The following is an 18,226-nucleotide window of genomic DNA, read 5'->3' as shown; positions in this document are numbered from 1 at the left end:
CCTGGCAATTGTTCCTTGTAAACTTGCACACGTTGTGGTGCCTTCAGAAACACCTTTTTCGTGGAAGAAATAAGTTGGTTGACTTCCGGGAAATTGCCTCTCACCTCCTCAGCAATGCGTTGGAGAGCATGTGCCAAGCAAGTAAAGTGGATCAAGTTAGGATAAAACATGTATGACGCACTGTCTGTGAACATGAGAAGAACTCTCTCTTCTTGTACGCCATCCGGATACAACAATTTAAGACTGTCATTCACAAATCGTGCTATGGTGGAATGATTAGTACGCTCTAGAACTTTGCATGCAATGAGATGTGGTGTAGATGGAGAATCAGCAATTAGCGTTCCAACAATGAAATTATTTACATACCGTCCCAAAGCATCAGTTGTTTCGTCGATGGAAATCCACACATAGGAACTGCCTACTTCTGCCCTAATTGATTCTAAAGTTTCTTTGTAGGAATGTGGAAGATATCGCTTTCGAAGGGTTGACTCGTCAGGAAGTTTACGGCCACAATATTTTTCCAGAAAATCCCGGAACTTCGGTACTTGAATTTTATACCAAGGGATGTTTGCTGCAATCATTGCTTCGCACATTTCCTTGTAAAGCACACTGAATGAAGAATCCTCTTGCATCTGGGTTAGTAAAACTTGCTTCTTTTCACTCCGTAGTTGTTTGTTTTTCACATGAAGTGAAGTGCGAACATGTTGATCTAATTGAGACTTCATAGTGCACCCAACTTTTTTATCGCACACTCGACAAAAAATAACTTTACCATCCGTAGTAAATGCATCATCGACTGCTATCCAAGATCGCAACTTTTGAGATAACGAGGAGGTAGGCGGAGCCATTCCAGCTTTCTACAGCTAAAACACTGTTTAAATACTGAGGCAAGCTCTTCTTAAAACTCCAATGGTTAAAATGAAAAGGCGACGAAATATATATACGAAATTCTACGGTTGAGTTAACAATACTTCATTCAAGATTTGTCGCCGCCGGCTGCAAAAATCAAAACGATCACAACAATGTATGGATGAAAGGTAAGTGCCTCTCAGCGTTGTACTTGCCGCCTTCCATTGTTGGTTCTCTTCGTTCGCTGTGTGTTGCTTGCCGCTCCATGTTACAAACTGGAAACTGAAACACTGTCGAATCTTGATGTAATTGTTACGATGCGGCGAATCAACGAACTGCTATGTACGTACAACGAAGGCAAATCGCACTTTAAGTTACTATATTTTTTTAGACCTGGACATGGGGAGGGGAAGTGAGAAGATACTTTTTTAACTAGTAAGCCAAAAGTTCATTGGATTTTCCTCTTAAGGACTGTTTTATGTAAAAAATATTTCATATCTTAGGAATATGTAACATTTAGTAAAATATGTAAAAATATGTAATATAAAATTTCACTGTGACATCTCTACTGACGTAATTCGTCAATATATTTTAATTCCACGCTTGTACATATAAAGGAAAAAAATATGTAATTACATAGAAATCCGGGCTTTAATTATTACTTAGTTTCGGTCCAGTTTTTTTCAATAATTCACAGGAAACATTTTAATCATATGTGGTCTTACTTTGCTTCTGATCATCAATCAGTGATTCATATACTGCCCTACGAAAGTGTTTGTAGTTCAGTTGTTTTATTTCGTTCGGGAGTGTATTCCAGATTTTAGGTGCCATGTAACTGAATGAAGATTGTGAAACAGAAGTTCTGCAGCGAGGTATATGGAGATTAGCGGCGCTTCTGGTGGAGTATGAGTGCATTTCACTCCTGGCTTTAAGCTTTACACTCAGATAGTCCGGGATGTTTTTATTTATAACATTGCAAGTAATGCAGGTCATGTGCAGTTCTCTCCGTCTTGCCATGTTGAGAATTTTGTGCTGGTTAAGCACAGGGAGAACGTGTTCGTGATTTTTAAACCTGTAGACATACCTCATGCATGCATTTTGGACTTTCTGAATTTTGCCTGAGAGCCTTTTTGTGATTCTTGGCCCGTAAACAACATCGCAATAATCGAAAAGAGGATATATTAAAGATTGCATCAAATTTAATTTAATTTTGGGTGAAATAAAGTCAACAAGCGTGTAGAGGCTCTTTAGCACTGAATATCCTTTACCGCATTGTTTCAATATATGTTCAGACCAGTCTAATTTTTGATCCATGGTCAAGCCCAAATTTCGTACTGTTTGTGAGAATTTTGCGTTCTTCGTTTCAATTAATATTTTGCATTCGCTGAGATTTATTTGCTTCACGAGATTATTGTTTCCGATAATAGTACATGTAGATTTATTTAAATTTAGAACTAAGCCATTTGATTCACACCAGTTACTTATATTTTTCAAGTCCTGATTTAATAGTGCAATCGCATTTTGTAAATTAAATATATCTGTCGATATATACAATTGCGTGTCATCGGCATAACAGTGCACATTACAATATTTCACTGACGTAATCAAGTCAGCAGCTGCAAATGTGAATAACAAAGGACCCAGGATTGAACCCACTAGCAGAGGCGACGACAGTTTATCTGTTAATACACGCTGTTGCCTTCCACGGAAATACGTCTCGAACCATTTGAGTGTTATTGGAGAGAATTTGTAATATTGTAGCTTTGCAAGAAGTAGTTTATGTGGTAGCGTGTCAAAAGCTTTGCTGACGTCAAGTAAAACTAACATTGTTACATGGGATTTGTCCATTGCATGGAAAATATCGTCGGTCAGTTTCAGGAGAGCAGTTTGCATGCTATAGTGAGGACGAAAACCGGATTGTTCCGGAGGAAGAATGTTATAGTCGCCAATGTACTTATGAACTTGATCGTTTACTATTTTCTCATTGATTTTTGAGAGTACCGGCAAAATACTAATGGGGCGAATGTCATTTACTGAGCTCGGGTTCTGTTTCTTAGGTATGGGAATGACCTTTCCCTCATTCCAAGAATGCGGGAAACAGCCTGTGAGGAGGGAATAATTAATGATATGCGTTAATGGCGAAAGGATTTGAGGAAGTGAGAGTTTTATCATTTTTACAGATATGCCGTCAACTCCGGCCGCGTTTAATCGGATTTTGTACACGAATTTTCTGACAACGGATTCATCCACTTCACGAAAACTGAAATCAGCCGCACTCTCACTGAAACAGCCAGCGTAATAACGCTCACACTGCTGAGAAACTTTCTCTTGGTTTATTTTCAAGTCGCGGCATACGTTCACAAAGTGATTATTTAGGACATTAGCATCATTTAATGTGGGAGGAAGTTCCCCGAATTTGTTTTTACCACTATAACCCCAATTCCACATATGTTGCCGTGCTTCGAATCATTGGACGAATTTATGATATGTTCGAAATACGCTTTTTTCTCTTGTCTTACGACCGATGTTGCGAAATTACGTAATCTCTTGTATTCGGTCCAATGTTGAGAATTATTTGTCCGCTTAAATTTCAGTAGCTCATTATCTCTTAATTTCATGATTAACTTAACATTTTCTGTTATCCAGGGTGCTTTTCTCTTAGTTGCGCGAACGGTTTTCAATGGAGCATGTTTATCAAACATCGCATTCAATTTTTCGGTGAAGAAACGCACTATATCTTAAGTGTTTGCAAATTCCATTAACGTATTCCAATTTATTTTGCTTAGGTCGTTTTCGAGGTTGTCTTTCACTATCGCATTATAGTTCCTGTAAGTAATAGTCGTGCCCTTAGGCTTTGTTTTGCTGAAACGCAGAGAGACATATGCCAAACAATGATCGGAGTTGCTGACTGGTACAGAGACGCCAGCATTTATGACATCAGATAAGTTATTTACGAAGATCGGATCAATTAAGGTTTGAGTGTTATGTGAGATACAAGTGGGTTCCGTTAGGATTTGGGAGAGCTGGAACTGTTCAGCAAGTGACCGGACGTAACGTGTGTCGGGCTCATTTGGCTTTAAAAAATCTACGTTTATGTCACCTAAGATTACTAAGTGATGGACTTTGTGATATATATTCGATACAATATCTTCGATGATTGATCATTTGGAGTACGGAATATCACCGGGCCTATAAATGCCGCAGATGCCAATTCTGCGTTGCTTTTGACGGATTATTATTACAATAAATTCAATATTATTAATCTCTTCAGGAATAATTGATATCTCTTCTACCGCTAGCTCCGAACGCACGTAAAATAAAATTCCGCTGGCACCTTTATGCTTGCGGTCTTTCCTAATCACGTTGAATCCTGGTATTTTAATTATTTGATCATTTGTGTGTTCCTTAAGCCATGTCTCGGTTACAAGAAGAGCGTCCAAATTATTTTCTTCTACCGTGTGACGTATGTTGTCAATTTTCGGTACCAGGGACGTGACATGGGCGATAGTGAAGCAAGGAAGGAGGTGGGGGGAGGAAGCGGAAGTTGCACTGCCTGCGGGTGACTTTCTTGGAAGGAGGGAAGGTTGTTTTGACAAATTTGAGAGCGCAACGGTGGAGGGGGAAGGTGGAATGCACTGGGCCGGTGCAGAGGCAGGTCTAACCAGGGGTGGCAACATTTGAAAATTTAACATGAAACAACATATGAAAACTGACGATGAGAAGCAAAGTAAAACTTTTATCTGTGATTTGAATTGAATCTGGTCCACTTCTTGCACTGCTTTTCCTCACACGCATGGTATGTGTATAACTAAATAATAAAATGCAAATTATCATTGTTCACTTCAATCTTTTCACACGGCACCCTCTCCGTTCATGTTAAAGCGTCGAGGTCCTCAGGTTATGCAATCAAACAGCGCCGTCCTCCGTGTGACACAAACACTCGCCCGTCCTGGCTCCAAGCCTTCCGTAGTCCCACTCGATCCTTCGCCGCACGTAGTAGCCTCTGCCGGTACATGGTTAGTGATTCAGTGACCAACAGTGGCGAGTTCTTCAAAAGCTTCTTCTCCTTCCACACTGCGTTTCTGGAGCGGTAACTAACAAATTTAACAATAATTGGTTGTTTTCCGGATCTCACTACTTCCGCTGGCGATCTCCTTGGACGACCAATTCTGTGGCAACGGTTGACGTGTTCCAGTCCCAGGTGTTGCGGCTTCAATTTGTCGTGTAGCACCTGGAGGACGATGCTGTCCACACCCTCGTTTGGTGTTTCGGGGACTCCGTGCACCAGAATGCAGTTCCTTCTTGAATATTGAGCCAGGTCGTCGATGTCGACACTGTTGTTCTGTACTTGTTTGTCCATAGCATCCAGCTCTCGTCGTAGGACTGCAATGGAGTTGTTTGTTGTCTTCTTGAACACCATAAATTCTTCCCTGAGACAGGTGAGAGATTGGTGAGGGTCGGCATCGCTCTGTGCTGGTCCATTTTGGGCTATCAACACATCGAGCTGCTCCTGGAATGACTCCATTGTTTTTCCCATCTCGTCCACTTTGTTAGAAACACCGGTAATTGTAGGTTTCGACATATTGCAACCTGGAGACCCCCTGGGGAAACTATATTCCTCTGGCAGATAATGTGGCAACGTAGCGACTGTGGAGAGAAGAATGCCAGGGTCGCAGAGGGGTGCTAACGTGGAGCTCTATTCACGCACGTCCATCCACTTCGACTACCAACTACCAATTAGACGTTAAAGTGAAGTGTGTATATAATACCACCCTGAACAATGTTCATGCATGAAGAACAGCGAATATTCATCAAATTTCAGGTTGCTCGTAGAATATCTCCATGAAGGGGTTATCCTTGCACATAGTGTTCGACAAGGTGTTACAGTGAATGCAGACTATTACGCCAGTTACCTTCGTGACTATTTGCACCCTGCTCTTAGGCACAAAAGACCACATCTCCTGCAATCAGGACTAGGGCTCAGCCGATACCGGGGGTATCGGTAAGTATCGATTGATATTTTTGCACCGATACTAGCCGATACCATTGTTTTTGAGTCGCTAGAGGTGCAGACAAAACCAATTTTCTTTTTCGATTTCAAAGTTTCGTTCACCCTTTCCAAGTTAACTTTGGTTTTGCAAATGAAATGAAAAATAGTTGTCCATTTGTTAAATGAACCTGTGCTCAAGTTTCCGGGAACAGCAAGTGCGTGACACAAAGATCTGTACGCAGATAAAACTCGCGGTCAAGTATCTGGCAAATCAAGCATAACGTGAACTTATCTCCAAAGGAGTTCGCTGCTTCTGTTTAGTTCTCTTCGAAGTCTACCAGGCTTTGTTCTTACAGATGTGGTCTCATGTAACAATAACCCTACTGAGGTCCCAAAAGCCAGCGATGAACCTGTTGGTAATCCTTCCACTTTCTTTGGTGTTTGCGGACATCCCTATCTTTAGTGGTTTCACATTACAGCTTTACTGTTAGTCTTAGACGTTGTGTACGGGGCTGGTAAATCGCCAAATATTCTTGTGTTCATGGATGATTTAATGTTAATTTGGGAAGAGTGATCCTTTAGTTTTAGAGGAGGTTGAAGAGGCATGGTCTCATTTTTCAATATTGGGAGAGGAGGACGATGACCACACAATGGCCTTGCTCTTAGCTTCACTTAAGGTCTTTTCTACTGTTACAGCGGCCGATTCTCATGCTGTCAACGGAAGTGGGGAGCGGGGAAGCAAAAATTCCAGCACAATAAGAAACGCAGCAGCCAGCAGAACGAGGTTCACGTAGTACTTCTTCCTGCAGTGTCGTGTCTCTCGGTGCCACTGCTCTTGTCTCGTTGGTCTACGTCATATTCCCCACTCACAACTTCCCTTGCCAGAACCATGGCCGGCCACCATAAGAGTGGAAAAGACCTATAATATTTCTATAGTATTAGAAACATCTGATCGATTGTCACTTTAAAAAAATGTAAAGTTGAGATGCATCGTTGCAACAGAACATCATTTGGTGGGTTAATTTATTCATCGCCCCTCGTCAGAAATGTATACGTATAAAATGTAATAATAATAATTACACAGACACACATATATAATTTATATATTGTCTGCGTTTGCTGCCCGGTAGGACCCTGATTGTCTCTCTGGAATGGATGGTATCACCATAGAGCTGAGTTCACCGCGATCTTCTTAAGGTGTAAAGAAAATGAAGGCACTTACTAAAACTATAACGATATATTAATGATAAATATGTACACATGACACGTAATTACACTGTCCTGCACTCCTGCCTCAGTAAACTGTTTATATGAAATTGGAAGCCGGTTTTACAATAACACGTCACTAGTTCTTCACTGAATGATATCAGCACTATAATGTTCCTGTGAAACTGAACTACATATCACTGCACTTCACTGATATGCTGAATGAAACGTAGCCACGTTAGGCTTACGTATTTGATGAATATCCGCAACGTGGTGACTCGGCTTTTGCCGGAGTGACTTCTGCACGAACACTGACGGAAGTAAGCTTCCGTGCAAAGATGGCGGCAACTAGGCACCGCACCCGATATGAACTGGCCAATGGGAGTGCAGGTTTCTTAAAGCACTGGATATACACAAAATGAGCAATTGGTTATATAAAAACAAATGCATTAGCAAAATGAGCAAGAGAAAAGTTCTGTTATTTGCGAATACAAGAATATATAAAAAGATATATCGTGGTTAGTTTCTAGAGATAATTCTCCAACATATATATATATATATATATATATATATATATATATATATATGTAATATAACCTTCGTTATTTTAAATTTGGAATTATACAAGTATCGGAATCAGTGGGTATCGGTGAGAGTATTCGTATCGGTATCGGGTCAAAGTGTTATTGGATCAGCCCTAATCAGGGCCCATCGTTCTCCACAATAACGCAAGATGCCATACAGCACAAGTGGTTCAGAACGTACTGCAACAATTGGTTTGGGAGGTGTTGGAGCACCCACCTTATTCTCCTGACATGAGTTTGATTTGTTTCCCCAAGATGAAGGAACCGCTGAGGGGGAAACGCTTTCCAGACGTCCCGAGCATCATTTCAGCCACAGGGCAGTCTCTGTGCACACTGACACGGATGGGAGCTATCAACGGCATCCAACAACTGCCAGATGTTTGGAAACGTTTTCAGGAATCAGCAGGAGTTTACATTGAAGGATTGTAAATTATTCCACGTATGTATCTTCTTTCATGTACCATTCTCATACATGTTGCCACTACAAGATAAATGGTAGTGGCAAATCGAGGTTCTGCTGTATACGTCTGGAGAAAGAAATGTGAAATATGTGCCACTGTTAGATCTTCCTCCCCCTCTTTACATTAAACTAGCCTTACTGAAAAATTTTGTGAAAGCCTTGGAAAAAGATGGAGCCGGATTCCTTTACTTTCAAGTATTTTTCTCTAATCTGACAATATCAAAATTAAAGGATGGTATTTTTGTAGGACCTGAAATAAGAAACTTCTTAAAGATGAAATCTTTGAATCAAAGCTCCAAATTGTCAAAATAGCTGCTTGGTGTTCATCACAAAGTAGTGGTGAGTGGATTTCTGTGAAATAGAAAAGAAAAAACCTATGAATTTCTAATGTCAGAGCTACTGAGGTGTTACAAAGAAATGGGTTGCTGTATGTCTTTATCATCATCTCCATTCTCAACTCAACATATTTCCACGGAACTTGTGTGGCTCCATCAGGACATTCCTGAAATGAAATGCCATTAACAGGGATGATGGAATCCAGGTATGCTGGGAGATTATCGCTGGTCTTTCAAATGAGAAAGCAACAGGGAATATACGAGACAGTAATTGAAACAAGAGTCATTTCTAACAGCTTCTCAAGTATGCATGTGCATTCATTTTTTGCACATCTAGTTTTTCATTCTTAGATTATGAATTTTGATAAAAATTTCACTTGATTGTTCAACAGTGTCACTGTTCATTAAAGTTATGTCAGTTTTATGGCACTATACATTAATTGTATATTTCTCAAAATGTTGGAATATACCTCTAACAACTAAACAGTACCTGTTAGAGCATTTTTATGGTCATTTTCGAATTTAGCACTCCCATACCCATAGAAGGCAGATAATTTTGTTGTGGAGGCAAGAAAAAGTTTTAATCTGTTTCCTAGTGTTATTATTATTATTACATCTGTAGAATTACTTTGTGCTTTTGAGATGGAATGTTTTAGAAAAAACAAATTTGCAGCAACTAATTTCCTCACATGTATTTCTTTGTATTAATGTGCAATAAAATTGTACGAGTTTTGGTATTTACAATGCATCTGCTTGTGCCTCAGCAATTCTAAATCTTGTCATGCTGCTGGCAAATTTTAATTTGAAGTGATGCATATATATGTCGGAGTGATCCATTTACACATCCCAGTATTGCTGACTCATTACTGTTATGTGTCCGCCTATGGTCACTAATTATTGCTTTTGGGGTGTAAGGGGTACTCCTTCCACATAGTGCACCCAATAGTAAACCTCACTTCCACGTAGTACACCCTGGACTGCAGACTAACGAGGCTCTGGCGACTGGCTCCATGGCCAGTATAATTCTGTGTCGTCCTGTGTTTTGTCCTTATTTGTGCTGAGCACCATTTTTAGCCTCAGCTTTTAACAAAGGTTAAACTTTTAGTTTTCAGACACGCTTTTATTTTTGTTATGATAAGGGGCTGGACCCCATATAATGTGATGGTTGCAAAATAGCCTCAGTGCTGATGCACCTAAAAATATTTAATTCAAATTCAAATAATCATTGCTCATCTTCACATTGGAAAACCTGGTGCTCGTTGTAACTGAAGGTGAACTTGAACTGGTAGTTGGTTAGCTAAAATGTTTACCAGTGTAATGGATGGTTTTCATCCACCATCCTTACAAGCCATTTACATAATACATGCCTTGTTGCATTCTCTGAGCTCTTAGACATTGGCAGACAACCGCCCTTATACCAACTGGAAACCCTTTTCACCCGCAAGGATGTCACTGAGTAACATCAGAGCATAATGTCATTGTCACTTTGCGAATCACAGGATCAGGAAACGGATAAGTCCAGCCCATTGGCTAAAACCCAAGGTTAGAAGAGAAAGGGGTGGCTAAACCATAAAATGTAAACTTACACGTGTGCTGAAGGCTCCCTGGAAACAGAGAGATGTAGTGAATCATATGGCTACCAAATAAGGATAATTGCCCAAGAATAAAGTATGGGATACTGTGAAAGTCCAATACGGGCAAAAGCGAGGAAGTGGACTTAGACATAAAGAACCAGGTGCATCGCCTGATAATGTTCGCGTGAACACTCATGCACATGTTTTAAATTATGTACATATTAAATGCACACACACACATATATTTATTCGAAAAAATACTTTCATGTTCGAGTATACGTATACACAGAATTTACTCTGACACGACTTCTTCATATCTGATAACTTTTCTAGATAGTTGGTAACACTGACTCTCACGGTGTGTTCATCGGAGAGCTTTGAACACAATTGCTGTGCATGTTGCATAAAATTGACAGCTACGGGGCTGTTGGCCACTATACCCTGAAGATGTTCACTTCACTGTGCGAATCCTGATGCAAGTGGCAATACATCTTAAATTCAGCACCGGAGTGCAGCATATACAAGGCATGTCTAGGGAGACTCAAAAAGGTCTGTGCTATATAGTTGCAAACTTTAGTGAGAAGTCGCTAAACCTGGCAGATTTTAAATTTCAGTGGGTGCTAAAATTCACGGAATAGTGACGAGTGACTTTTCTTTAGAAAGTAGTCTGCAGGAGTTACATAATATCTCTCGAGGTTTATATGATTTGCATATGTGCATCTAAGGACCATTAAGATTGTGCAACTTTTTTAGTAATAGACGTATTTCATGCCAAGAAAATAACTCTCACCAACTTATATTTCAAAGAAAAGTGCCGACTATATTGACAATTTCCTAGTAACTATACTCAGAATAGTATGGGGTCCTATGGCCTATATAGCTGTTACCTTACAAGTAACTGAGTGTTGCAAGTGTTATATATGCCTACATTGTGGCAGAAAAATCTTGAAACACTAAGGGCATCGTGAAGCACAGAAGTTTGGGAGCCCTTCCAATAAATGGTCAAAAATCAATCTCTCTGACCCATGGCAAAATGATGTTTGGAGAAAAAGTATGAAACATGAGGGAAGAAGGAATATGAGCAATGTCCCATTGACTGTTACATCAATCATAAGCATTGCAACCTAGTTATTGTGGGCAGGGGGACATACTGTATAATACCCAAATATCTTACATAGACATAATACATTTCTCCTGGACTCTTGGGACGACACGTCTTGCTAATGATGCACATGCTTTCAATGCTGAATGAATGTTGTTGGTTAGCATATGGTCTGTGTAATAAAAAGTAGATTGTGAAGTATCCTAGTCTTGTGCTGTACAGTCATGGACACTTATGGGTTGTAACAATTCCATTAAAAGTTAATGGGATTAATACCAGGGCTGCTGTTAGGGACGCCGAGGCCCTGTGCGAACTATATCCGCGAGGCCCCTGTATTATGAAAAGTGAAAATATCGACATTGTCCATTTATCGTAAAATTCTACATGAAAAAAAACATGGTTATTAGTATTATGTAATTATTATATATTGTTATACCCACGCGCGTGTTCATAGTATCCCCTTTTACCGCCAATGAAATCTAAACTTTGACACCCTGTAGAGGAAGCGAAGGTGACATCAAGACAAACAACTTCTCTTAATGACATTTTCTCTGATTGTGACCTTGTTCCTTGTTTCTGTGCAATAACCCTTGAAAAAATTCCCTTTGTGTTTGCAGCCATGTACTGCAAATTTATTGTTTAAAACCAACCGTCACTCACCTGAGTCTAGAAGCAGAACTAATCTATCATCTGATGCAGAAGAGAAAATACACTCTTCCTCGCAATTTGTTGCTACATTGCCACGTGGCTCACAGAAGATTTAAATTTAAGATCACCATTGCCACTGGCACCAACGGTTTCGACTCTAACACCACCAACAACAACACTAACACTAAACTCCAGGATTTCACTATTATTTCCGTTTATCGATTGTGGCGTAATTTGAAGCAAACGGTACTTAAAGGTAGTAACAATTTTTCGAAGGCACCCTTCTGACTTTTTAAAAATGTCCTTTTTTATAGCCTTTTGGAATCCTGATTAAAATTTATGAAGATTTTCCCTGTTACCTAGACATTTCATTTCTGCCCGTAATCGCGATTCTAGACATACCCACGCACTACTGTCTCAAACAAGAATGACTTCATTGACTTGAAACTTGTTGGCACTTTGGCATAGTTGTAAATTCTGAAATTTGGTAAAAACTACATTACAAAATTTGTTTGCAGTGACGAGTCAAAATGTAGGCAGCAGATACTATTTTGATCAAAACTTCATAAAGGTTAAATTCACAGAATGAAAAGAAGAAATATCACATTCGTTCATCTGATTTACAAGCCCGAAGTCAAAATAGCTGGAAGTAATTGGAATATTCACTCGGCTTCATGAATGGGAAGCGTTATTTCTACATTTTCTGTGTTCTATATTAACTTAATTAACGCTCCCCCTCCCCCATACACACATAATTTACCTTCATATAATACTGTTAAACTTTTTAAAATGGGCTTGGTTTATAAAGTCCCCACCGTAACACCCCCCCCCCCTGGAGATAATTCTGGCTACGGGCTTGAAGTGAAATATGATCGTGTATATTTTTTTAATTCTATTTGTTTTTTCTTCTGTTGAAACTGCTAAGATAAAATTTTTAAATCCTGATATTTATTTCCCATGTTTCCTTCCAACAAGATGTAGCGAAAAGTTATTGAAATAACAAATGTTGTAAATTTGCTCTTTATTTTTCATGGAAGTGCTACGAGCGCTGTTTAAAAGTTTGACGCCAATCCTGTGTTGCGAATTGTTCATCTCAAAAAGCCCAAATGAAAACACAATGAAAAATCTTGTAAACTGAATGCTGCAGTCACAAACAGGCAACTGATTGATTGTACGAGCAACAAAAATGTTTGTCAAACGTATGTTAATTCCTGCTTTTGTTATTTTGTGTCACTTTTCTGCCTCTTTAGGCAAACTGTAACGATGAGCACGAATGATGGTTAGATGTCAGAATTTGATCCTGGAATTTTTGGTGGGGTTGACCACTCAACCACCTTGACCACTAAGGTTGGTTCATGTGATGGAGAATTTTAATTTAAAAAAAGTGAGAGAGAATCTGTAATGAAGTTAAGCACACAAATCACCTCACGCCACGAGTAATGTAAAAAGGTGGAGAAAGTCATGTATGATTTACAACCAATGTATTAACCAATTTATTATGATGATGATGGCCTTGTGTCTTCCTCTACTCTACTATTACACATTATGACAAGTTGTTAAGGGGGTTCTAAAGCCATATTAAAGAATATGCCCAAATTCCCAGACACAACTATAGCATTAAGATAGATTCGGTACGAAAGAAATTTTCCAATATGAAAGATTGTTTTATTCACTAGAACCTGGAATGCCTATAATTTTGTTACGATTAAAGGTATTTAAGTAAATAACAGAAAGTATAAGGTCTCCATCATGTTCAAACTGCTGCGTACAGATGGCATTGAACTGGTAGTTCTTGTCAAGACGACCAGTGCATTTTTGTCTTTTATGACCAGTTAGCAAGATTTTGTTCTGAAACAACGAATCCAGTGTGCAGCCGCTAGTGGATGAGAATGTTGCTGTCTGCATCAGAAGACTTGGTGGCAGCATTAGCTGCTTCATTCCCCTTTATGCTCACGTGACTAGGGACCCAGCAGAAATGGACAATTGCATTGGCAGATAAGGAGGACATGGGTCGTCAAAGGATGCGCTACACCTACCGGATGCCAGGAATTCAGAGATTCCAGACTCCAGAAAAGATAGAGAAGAAAGTAAAGAGAATTTGTAAATGATTTTGTTCATCACTGTTCATAAAGAATTCATTTCTCCCTGATGACATATGGTATAACATTATCACTGTAATCAAGGGGTGATTCAGATCCAACTTTGAACAGTAGATTCAATCCCAATTAACCTATCTACACACAAACTGAATTTACATCAAAAGTCAAATTCAAATGGTTATAGTAACAAAAATGAAACTGGGAAGATTACAAAAAAAAAAATAGAGTAGGGCCTCCCCAGATCCCAATTTAGACTGTATGTCCAATCCCCTATCTGTAAGAAGTGCACAAAAAAAAACTAAATGCAAACTATAATTGTATACCATGACTTGGATAGATTGGAATACAAGAAACTATAATCTTACTTAGGATTCTCTCATGATGTGTCCACAGCAAATCTTCTGTTAGCAGGTACTGCTACACAACTGTCACTGAGATTCAACTTATCCTGAAAACTCACGTCCATTCATGCAAAATCTGAAATATAAGAGAAAAAATATAAATGGCAAAATGGACTTACAAAACTCAGGTTAAAAATTTTTCTTTGTTACCCTGTGAAGCTGCTAACACATTTCTAGAAGACACTGAGTATGATGGTTTTTTTTGTTTGTTTTTTAAAGAAATTGGTGGTTGCAGTCACCAAAATTTAAATTATACGTAATATTATATATATAATGGTGTTTGTATTACAACCATTTATTCTTACAAGAATCTAGCAGAGACCATGTCTCCCCTTCAAACAACTCCCATCTCAACCCAGTTCCTCAATACATAGAAACTAAAAGGGGAAAATTCATTTAAAAAAACAAAGCCTTCACAAAATATCACACCATGCTGCACTATTTGAAACTTACTTGTTTTGTTTTTTTACATCGGAAGTATCGTATTGTTTATAGAGCTACTTTTATCCACTTTTGATGTGTTTATTTTATGTCCCTTTTCTATCTCATGGTCAAATCGCGATGATGACGATGAAAGGATAAGTTGGACAAACACAATGATACATACATGCCTTGACCCCAGTTCGTGGCTTGGAACACAAAATTTAGACCTCTGACTTTGCAGCACTTAACAGTGCCAACTACACAATGAAGCCTGCTGCTATTTATCTACCTTATGTTACATAAATCATTGTAAGCAAGCCTACCACAGATAAACAATACGTTTTTCTATGTGAGTGTATGGTCCAGAAGGCAAGAATGCATGGAAGGTTTCAACATTCTGAGGTTGATAGGATAGGAAGACCTCTAATATCCCCTTGACATGGCAGAAGTCGAGTACACCACAGCAGAGAAAGACATTTTCCTTATGAGTACATTACCTGTTATTCTCTACAAAATAAGTTTAGTGATTATACATATATGCAAGTCCAGAAATATGTGGTGTTTGCACATCTTTGCCACCTAAGCAGCAGCCGCCACTTAGGTAAACTAAACTCCATGACATACAGACACGTATCTAGAAATATGTTTGGGGGGGGGGGCGTTTGTCTCATAATGATAATGTTTAAACTAAAATAATTATATTAATTAAAATATTCAAATTAAATAACATTATATTTTTATTACATGAATAGGTACAAAGACGGTATAAGAATAGTGATATAACACCACGTCATCATTATCTAGCAGTGTAGTTAAGGTCGGCAAAACATGTTTCAAAAAACATTGACATGGTAACTACAGTACCTTACAAAGATAATGTGAATTTAGTAATGTTAAGATGTTGACAAAAAAATTACAAAATTATGTGCATTACAAGATTTTTTTTTCTAACTCACAGTGCAAAGAAATCTTGGTGACAATGTTTTTTTATGGAACATACATATAGGCTATCTACGAACTTAAGAAAAAGTTTCAAAGTGATATGTCGATATTCTGTTAACCACTGCAGGCTACTGCCATGGCCCCGGCAATGATTAATCTCTGTAATGTAAAAATCTGAAACTTAAGCCTCCAGTTTCTCAGTAACTATGAGGTCTACAGAAGAAACTTTTTGCATGTATTCATACCTTGGTAAGCATCCTCTCCTTGTAATCAAGGAGTCCCGGGTTTGATACCCGGTGGAGGCACATATAGAGGTTCGGATCCCACTTTAAACTGTAGGTCCAGTCCCAATTAGCCTTACTGTGCATAAAGTGGACTTAAAACAACAACTCAATCCAATCCAACTCATACCTTGGTACTATTAACAAATACACAAGTTTCATTAAAATCTGAATCAGTGGGTGTCATGGCCTGGGGAATTAGACATGGAATAAGTCTTAAACAAATAAGAGTAGGATGGTAAAATCATTCTGCACAAAAAAATACTTAAATCAGGAAACCTGTTCAGTATAGCCTCATAGACATAAATAGATTTGCTTCACGTAGAAAACATCTGCATATGATGATATCAAAGTTACAACACTGGAACTTGGTCCAAAGTTTGTGACAATTCTTAATTGGTAACAGTTCCGATTGCTTTATGACTTCTTTCAAATTCTCATAGCAGAACAACTAATTATCATAGAATTTTGGCAATCATTGTCACACGAAATTTGAACCTTCCTTAAAGTAATGAGTACTGTTTGGAATTCGATAAAAAGTTATTTATGTTGAAAAAAAACAACTTAAAAATTACCTTACGCAAGAATGGACAATGTAGTTTTCATTAACAAGCGACTGTAAGTATCATAGACTAGTGGGAATTAATGTAGAAGTAAATCGGAATCTTAGTAGAATGCATTTATGGACTTTATTTTAATGATAAGAGAACCAAACCTGGCCTGCCTAACCGAACTACGAAAGCATATATTTAACAAAATCTTAAGTAATCGCTATACCTCCGCAGTATGTGTTAACAGAAGTAAAACGAAATTGAACCATGTTAAAATTGCATTCGTAGCATGATGAAATCGCAATAAAACAAAAGGTACTTGGGGCTCTTAATTTGTTTCATATATCTAAACTAACTTTTATGAACAGCTGCTAATTGTAAAAACACCCACAACTCGTGTGTCTGAGTTACTGAAATGTTAATGCTGATGATTCACATCCTTCACTCAAAATTGTCAGTTAATCATTTTTCATATGTCACATTACCAAGAGCCTGCATTATATGGAAACAAGCACCCGATCTACCTATTATATGCTCAAAAAAATCTGTCAGTCGTTAAGATAAAAGCTCTTTAACATAACGAAAATATATATCCGATGACTTAAAATCCCCCATCATAAAACCACACATACCCTAAGAATAAAAGGCAACAACACGCTACCCTACAAAGATCATTATGCTACCTGTAATGTTCAGTCTCCTGAGCCTTGATAGCCTGCATGAATGCACTTTTCAGGGTGTCATTCATGGAAGAGAAATTGACAGCTGAGTGTATTTTCGATATATCAATCCTTGCACTATTCAACAAATTCTAAATGAATATGTTATATGCACTCGCTTTCTTATACAAACATGTCTCGTATACTATTATTTTTCTACAAATTCAGTTACAAGGGGTGTGCATTGAATATGTAAGAGTTCATGATCTTATTCTTAACTGATAAATAAAGAATCGACAAAGCAATTGAACATATACATTCAAATATATCATAACATTGTAGATGTTTCACAATGAACAAACGAGCTTACCTATTTGCAATAATTGTCATTTTCATGCTCTTCGCAACGAAGTACCGGTTCTTTGATTTAAAACGCCGCTTTTGCAAAACATCACTAACAAATACTTAAAACTATGGCGTAAATTTATTTAAAAAACATAACACATTCACAGATAATTGCAAAATGCAGAAGTCATTAACAAAAGCAGACGATTTCAACATTGACTGTAGTCTAAGAGTAATCTGTGTCTACGAGTCGAGTGCCTTCCTACAGGGGTTACGAATTGTACACGGAATTACTGAAAAGCATATCACCTCTGATTTCACACGGAGGTATGGAGATTTTTTATTCATTTTTCGTTATATGATGTTTAGCGGTAGTTTGGTTTGGTTTGTTTCTAAGTGTCCTTAACACATCTTCCAGTAAATTTGTCTTTCTCCGGTCATGGTTAATTGACAACTTAAACTTTTATAGTTCTATAGTTGAAATGTAACAATGGACATTTCCACTATGACATGAAAAACGTTTTAAATATATTCATTTTACTGATAATGACACCAACTGAAATGTGCAAAATATCTCGGCGATATTTGTTTTGGTTCTCGAGATACACACTGTTGAAATTCACCTACGTCACAGATTTGAAAATGTCCTCTGCACAGACTAGACAGGCCTGACGTCATCCAAATGGGTGCAGGCAGGGCTTCTGCTCATCCCGTAAATTAGCATGGAAAAAAGAAAGAAAAAACCTCGCCCCCAAAGGCTAATCTGTGCCCAAAGGC

At 38.3% G+C, this 18,226-nt stretch overlaps 1 protein-coding gene across 1 annotated transcript in view; it reads right to left on the bottom strand.

The window, feature by feature from the left end:
• The window catches only part of Arms (Ankyrin repeat-rich membrane spanning), a 265,557-nt gene extending 247,877 nt beyond the window's left edge, over positions 1–17,680 (bottom strand). The window contains exons 1-2 of the mRNA XM_083130254.1: positions 17,475–17,680; positions 14,213–14,324 (exon numbers count right to left, since the gene is read on the bottom strand). The gene's annotated coding sequence lies outside the window, so the exon portion shown is untranslated. The remainder of the gene's footprint in view (positions 1–14,212; positions 14,325–17,474) is intronic.
• Positions 17,681–18,226: the final 546 nt, after the last annotated feature.

This window comes from Lepisma saccharinum, chromosome 1 (assembly GCF_977018435.1).
Source record: "Lepisma saccharinum chromosome 1, izLepSacc3.1, whole genome shotgun sequence".
Lineage (NCBI taxonomy): Eukaryota > Metazoa > Arthropoda > Insecta > Zygentoma > Lepismatidae > Lepisma > Lepisma saccharinum.
This window is presented reverse-complemented; position numbering and strand designations above follow the sequence as displayed.